Here is a 7379-nt window from a genome sequence, read left to right as displayed (position 1 = left end):
ATTTGCTGTCCTACCCTTTTTCTCCTATTTAGAGTTATTAAATTTCCTGTTTTATTTTAAAGAAAGGAAGACCTTGTGTTAAACCACTCTAATAAAATTATTAACTCCACACGCCACATTATTTGTGCACGGATCATATAGTAAAATCTCTCGAAAAATCTGAAATAAAATTACAAATTGCAACCACAAACAATTTTCAACTATATCTTCAACACATTGTCTGAAAACTAAGTTAATTTAAACATATATAGCAATGACCCAATCCACCAAATACCTTATTGATATTTCCAATCATAGTTAATCAGAAATATATAACTAACCAAACTAAGGATAAACTTCAATAATAGATCTTAAACCGAGAACTGGGATGATCTTGTAGCCACTAAAACCAGCATCAGAGAAGAGTTTTTCCCATTCTTTTTCATCTCTTTCCTTACCAGCAACCACCACCATCATCAGCATATCAAAGAAGAGCTGAGTTTCAGTGGCTTCATAGTCCCCTTTTTTATTCTCCGTCACCATATCTATGATTATCACCTTCCCTCCTTTCTTCTCTTTGATTGCTTTCTTGCATTGCTCCAATATCTTCAAGCATTCTTCATCGTTCCAATCGTGCAAAATCTACTGCTTTCAAAAGTGAATGAAAAATAAATGGAAAATTCTTATCTGAATCATATATAATATGCAACAAGTAAACAATTGCATACAGTACCAACGAAAATGAAAAAAAATTGCCAACAAACATTTACAATTTAGTAATTACTTAAATTATATTCGTAATCTGTCACCGATTTACATCATGACAGAATGTAAATATCCGTGGCTGATTCTTAGTCCTCAAATAATATGTAATTTTTAACAAATATTCCGATTATAAGGGCCGAGACAGGGAGGGACTGGGGGTTGTTCCTGCGGCTGCCGGAACCACCATGATCAGGAGTAGTTTCAGCCCCTCTGTCTGCACGAAATTTGAGGTTTTAGTGATTCCCATCCTCCTGTTTCCAAGGAATAATGATCGGCTGATGAATTAGCACTTTAAAATTGGCTCAGGTCTTGTTAGGTACTCTCTAAATCCAAATTTTTTTTTTTTTGTCTGATAGGTTCTCTCTCTAAATCCAATTTTTTTGTTTGAGAGTTAGGTCATCCTTGAATCAAAATTTCTAATTTTTTGGGCCTATTAGACCCTTCTTAAATCCAAATTTCTAATATTTTTTACTTATTAGGCTCTCCTTAAATGTTATTTTTTCTATAAAACACAATTTTTTTTTACATGTTAAGAATCTTAAACACGGTATAATATGGATTCACGCATATTATAAGAAGCCTCACTATTTTAATTAATACACGTGTCCAAATGTGAATTGGGTCCTGCAAGTGACATGGAAGACCGAGTGCTTAATATAAGAACTCCTTAAACACACTATAACTTAATTGCAAAGCTAGCCAATTCAATAAAAATTGAATTTACACACCATGGATAAAACCGCCATTCCAACCGAATAATCCTGTATTTACCACGTACATATACATTCATCAAGTAAATATACCTTTAACAGAACTATTAGATATGGATATTTCTGCTGTAATTTAGGAATATAATTGATTTGTAATTATCATGTTCACACATATATCTTGTGTATATATATCACATTATCAATGAATGGAAAGGCAAGGATTCTACATTATCTTGTGTAATTTAGGATTCTAATTTCTTTCCTAAAAACTCTCTCCTAAAATTTCTCTCCCTAATCCCACCCAAATCTCTTCTTTCTCTCTTCCTCATTCTGCCGTTCTTCATCCCTAAAAACTCTACTGCCACCATGCCAAACAATGAACAAAACAATGGTGCCGCCGCCGCACCAACTCATCCGGCCCTCTCCATTATCAACATTACCTCCTTTATTCGTGATCCTCTCGAATCCGGCAAAGGCCTCTATACCACTTGGGCTGAACTTTTTAAAACACATGCCCGTGCTTTTCAAGTTCTTGATCATATCCTTCCTGAAACCGACGATAAATCGGAAACCTCTTCTTCGGTTATGAAAGCAAAGAATCTAGGTTTATGGTCTCGTGTTGATGCCATCGTGTTGCAATGGATTTATGGAACCATATCTTCAGACCTTATCAACAGTATCATCGGACCAAATTTAACAGCCGCCGACGCTTGGAAACTCCTAGAACAACAATTCTCCGATAATAAAAATTCAAGAGCCCTTTATTTACAACAAGAACTGTCCAATGCTAGACTTGAAAATTTTGATGATATCTCTGCCTACTGCCAACATTTGAAGTCCCTCTCGGACCAATTAAGCAACGTCGGGGCTGCCGTATCCAACGATCGTCTCGTTCTTCAATTAATTTCGGGGCTCACTGACGCCTACGAGACAATCGGAACACAAATTCGCCACAATGACATTCTGCCTAATTTCACAAAGGCAAGGTCCATGTTATTATTGGAAGAATCTGCCCGTAAAAAACGCACAGCCGCCACCGTCGGATCTGAAATTGCCGCCGTTACTATCGCCCAACAGTCCCCGTCGAATCAAGCTCCTCCATATTCAAATCACGTTCGGCCTTCTTTCCCTCAAAATTCTGGCGCTGCTCGCGGTGGCCGGGGTTATTATCACCGTGGCAGAGGCGGACGGGGCAGAGGCGGACGATGGCAGCAAAATAGCGGTCCTCGCTGGTCAGGGGCTGTTTCTTTACAACAGCCATGGGGGTACGGGCCATGGACTGGACAGGCGCCCCAATGGGCCTATCCCCCATGTCCTTATCCTTCTTGGCCCAATTCTTCACATGGTGCAACTCATGGTGCAACTCGCGGGCTTGTTTTTAATAACAATTCTTCTGCAGTCCAGCCAGGCATATTGGGAGCCCATCCGCAGGCCCATCTGGCCCAGTATTACACTCCAACAAACATTGAGGCGGCTATGCACACCTTGACAATCACACCACCTGCAGAACCTTGGCATATGGACACCGGCGCCACTTCTCACATGAGCGGGGATGGAGGTAAACTCACATCTTATTTAAATAAGAGTCCTAACACGAGTATCGTAGTAGGTAATGGCACTTGTATTCCTGTTATCGGTCTTGGTAATGCATCCTTAAAAACAAACAACAAAACCCTAGAATTGAACAATGTTTTACATGCCCCTAGATTAATCAAAAACCTTATATCTATGCGGAAATTTGCTATTGATAATAATGTGTCCGTTGAATTTGATCCTGTTGGTTTCTCTGTGAAGGACTTGCGCACGGGGATCCCTATTATGAGATGTAATAGCACCGGTGATTTATATCCAGTCACATCCTCCTCTTCAGAGTCTTCTTATGCTTTAAATGCTTCTGTTTTATCTCCTTCAGTTTGGCACAATAGATTGGGCCATCCTGGTCCTCAAATTTTAGACAATCTTCGAACTAATAATTTTATTTCTTGTCCTAAAAATGTTGATTTTTCTATTTGCAATTCTTGTGTGCTTGGGAAACATATTAAATTGCCTTTTTATGCTTCTAAAAATATGTCATCAATGCCGTTTGATATTATTCATAGTGATATATGGACATCTCCTGTTCTAAGTTCTAGTGGCTATAGATATTATGTTCTTTTCCTAGATGATTATTCTAATTTTCTGTGGACTTTTCCCTTAGCAAATAAATCTCAAGTTTTTTCTGTGTTCCTCACATTCCGAAATTACGTACGTACTCAATTTGAAAAAGATATCAAAACTTTTCAGTGTGATAATGGTGGTGAGTATAACAATAGTCATTTTCATGATTTTTTTAACAATAATGGTATGCAATTCCGTTTTTCATGTCCACATACTTCCTCCCAAAACGGTAAATCTGAACGAACGATTCGAACAATCAATAATATAATTCGCACTCTTCTAACACATGCTTCTTGCTCTCATTCTTTCTGGCCTCATGCTCTTGCTCATGCGACCTATCTTTTAAATATTCTCCCTCACAAAAATCTTAGTCTTCTTTCACCGACTCAAATTCTCTACAGTCGTACTCCTTCTTATACTCACTTACGCACTTTCGGTTGTCTTTGTTACCCACTTGTCCCTTCTTCCTCTAGAAATAAACTTCAACCTAGGTCCTCTCCATGTGTGTTTCTTGGATATCCATCCAATCATCGAGGCTATAAGTGTTACGACATCTCCGCGCGGAAAATAATTATATCTCGTCACGTTATTTTCAATGAAAGCAAATTTCCATTTTCCACTCAACATGTCTCGGCCTCCCCTCCCATTTCTTCTATTTCCAACTCACCTACACAAACAACCCAACCCATTATTCCCTTCCCCACTAATGCGTCCACTCCTAACCAAAGCCCAGTTTCACCACGGCCCAACAGTCCCAACCCATCTTCCCAAAACAGCCCAGCACTTCCCCCTTCTCCTCTCGACAGTCCCTTTCCTTCTCCAATTCAACACGGCCCAAACACAAATTCCCCACAACAGCTCACCTCCCCACAACAGCCCACTTCCCCGCCTTCTCCCGATCCTATACACGCCAACCCAACCCAACCGACTCACCCTATGACAACCCGAGCTAAACTTGGAATTTTCAAACCCCAAAGAAAGCCTAACTTACACACCACCACTATTTCTCCTATTCCTTCTAATCCCTCACTTGCTTTACAAGACCCTAATTGGAAACAAGCCATGACTGAAGAATATAAGGCTCTTATTGAAAATAAGACGTGGGTCCTCGTACCCCGTCCTTCTAATGCTAATGTTCTTCGTAGTTGGTGGATTCTCAGGCACAAATTTAATGCAGATGGATCTTTTGAAAGATACAAAGCAAGACTTGTTGGAAATGGGGCGAATCAACTTGTTGGGGTAGACTGTGGTGATACTTTCAGTCCAGTTGTTAAGCCAGCAACAATTCGAGCTGTATTAAGTATTGCACTTTCTAAAGGTTGGCCACTACATCAGCTGGATGTAAAAAATGCTTTTCTTCATGGGGATCTTCATGAGACTGTTTATATGCATCAACCACTGGGATTTCGGGATCCCAACTATCCAGATCATGTATGCCTTTTTCAAAAGTCTCTTTATGGTCTCAAACAGGCACCACGGGCGTGGTACCAACGGTTTGCCTCTTTCTTGTCTACCATGGGTTTTTCTCACAGTAAATCTGATCATTCACTGTTTGTCTTTCGTCGGGGAGCAGAGATGGCATATCTACTCTTATATGTGGATGACATCGTTCTAGCTACTTCTTCCACTGCTCTACGAGAGTCAATTATCAACAAATTGAGTTCCGAATTTGCTATGAAAGATCTTGGCCCATTGAGTTATTTTTTAGGGATATCTGTCACTCGGAGCGCCGGCTCTCTTTTTCTGTCTCAAAAGAAGTATGCTACTGAGATCATTTCTAAAGCCGGTCTTTCTTCAGCAAATTCCTGTACAACACCTGTTGACACTAAGCAAAAACTGAGTGCTTCATCTGGTTCTGCTTATCATGATCCATCTGAGTATCGAAGTTTAGCTGGTGCATTACAGTATTTGACTCTCACTCGCCCAGACATCAGTTATGCTGTTCAGCAAGTCTGTTTATTCATGCACGATCCCAAAACGTCTCATATGGCAGCTATCAAGCGGATTCTTCGATATGTTAAAGGAACCCTGGAGTTCGGACTTACATTCACAACCTCTTCACTAGATTCCTTGGTCTCCTATACAGATGCAGATTGGGGGGGATGTCCTGACACTCGACGTTCTACTTCAGGATATTGTGTTTTCCTTGGTGACAATCTTCTGTCTTGGTCTGCTAAGCGGCAACCCACTTTATCTCGTTCTAGTGCTGAAGCAGAGTATCGTGGTGTTGCTAATGTCGTATCTGAAACTTGCTGGATTAGAAATCTTCTTCTTGAACTTCATTGCCCTATTAGTAAATCCACCTTGGTATATTGTGACAATGTGAGTGCAGTTTACCTCACTGGTAATCCTGTACAACACCAACGTACCAAGCATATTGAGATGAATATACATTTTGTTCGAGAAAAGGTTGCTAAAGGAGAGGTTAGGGTACTTCATGTTCCTTCTCGTCATCAAATTGCAGATATTTTCACCAAAGGTCTACCACAAATTCTTTTCGACGACTTCCGCTCTAGTCTCAACGTTCGACCACCTCCCGTTTCGACTACGGGGGTGTATTAGATATGGATATTTCTGCTGTAATTTAGGAATATAATTGATTTGTAATTATCATGTTCACACATATATCTTGTGTATATATATCACATTATCAATGAATGGAAAGGCAAGGATTCTACATTATCAAGAACTGCATCTGCAGGAGGAACATCATCAAACATGTTGCTTGCAACAAATTTCAGATTCGGAGTGTCGTGCAGGCCCTCCACCACTTGTGGAAGATCAAGCACAGTAGTGCATTGAATATGAGGAAATGCTTTGGCTATGGCTTTGGCTGTAGTTCCAGTTCCACCTCCAACATCAACTACTGAATTCAACCCATCAAACACCTCTTTCCCTTCATCTGTCAGAATACTTGTAAGCATCCTAGAATCACTGGCCATACCTTCATTAAACTTAGGATCACAGCCAGCATAATCCCAAATGGACATCCCATTAGCAGTATGAAAAGGGGTAGGATCATCATTAAGGAACCAATTGCTACCAAAATGCCACGGTCTTAGACTAAAAGGATTGTCCTTGAGGAGTAGCTGAGATGAATTTGTAAGAACATACCCTTCTTCTTCATTATCATCATTTTGGTTATTAGTTTTTGCAAGAGCAAAGAACCCCGAATGAATCAAAAGGCGCATTAAGCGAGGAAGGCAATGAGCTTTGGTTGGGTGGATTGATAGAGCAGAAGTAAGTTCAGAAATGGTGATTGGTTTGGGATGAGTATTGATGATTTCTGGGATGCCTAATTCAATTGCACAATTAAGAGACATGGAGTTAATGAAGTTCAAGATATGGTTCCATATGTGAGCTTGAGCTTCAAGAAGCTCGGAACTTTTGCTCTTTGCATTAGCCAATTTAACCATGATGCTGATGTTTTTCTTTTTGTGTTCTTCTTTCGAATAAAAGTGAGTTCAACACACAATATATGTAGAGATCATTGAAGCTTTAATTTTTTAAATATATTTAATTTTTGTTTTTATATAAATAAGAGCAGTGGTGAATAGATGATTACTCGTTTGGGGGCCGCTTTTACACGTGCATTTATAAAAAAAAAAAATTGCTAAATCGAACTTGTTCAATTTCTTTTATATAAGCGTGTTATAATTTGAATGGTTAACAACCAAATTTTAAATATTAATATACAATTTTTTAAAATTAAGTTAGATTTCGTTTAATAGTCCTAGTAAAAAAAATTGGATTTAGAAAGGGCTGAAC

At 39.3% G+C, this 7379-nt stretch overlaps 1 pseudogene; it reads right to left on the bottom strand.

Annotated features, from left to right (window-relative positions):
- Positions 1 to 324: 324 nt before the first annotated feature.
- LOC136229161 (trans-resveratrol di-O-methyltransferase-like) lies at positions 325 to 7027 on the bottom strand (annotated as a pseudogene).
- Positions 7028 to 7379: the final 352 nt, after the last annotated feature.

The sequence above is a fragment of the Euphorbia lathyris genome, chromosome 5 (assembly GCF_963576675.1).
Source record: "Euphorbia lathyris chromosome 5, ddEupLath1.1, whole genome shotgun sequence".
Lineage (NCBI taxonomy): Eukaryota > Viridiplantae > Streptophyta > Magnoliopsida > Malpighiales > Euphorbiaceae > Euphorbia > Euphorbia lathyris.
Note: the sequence above shows the minus strand (reverse complement) of the source record. Positions and strands in the feature narration are given on the sequence as shown.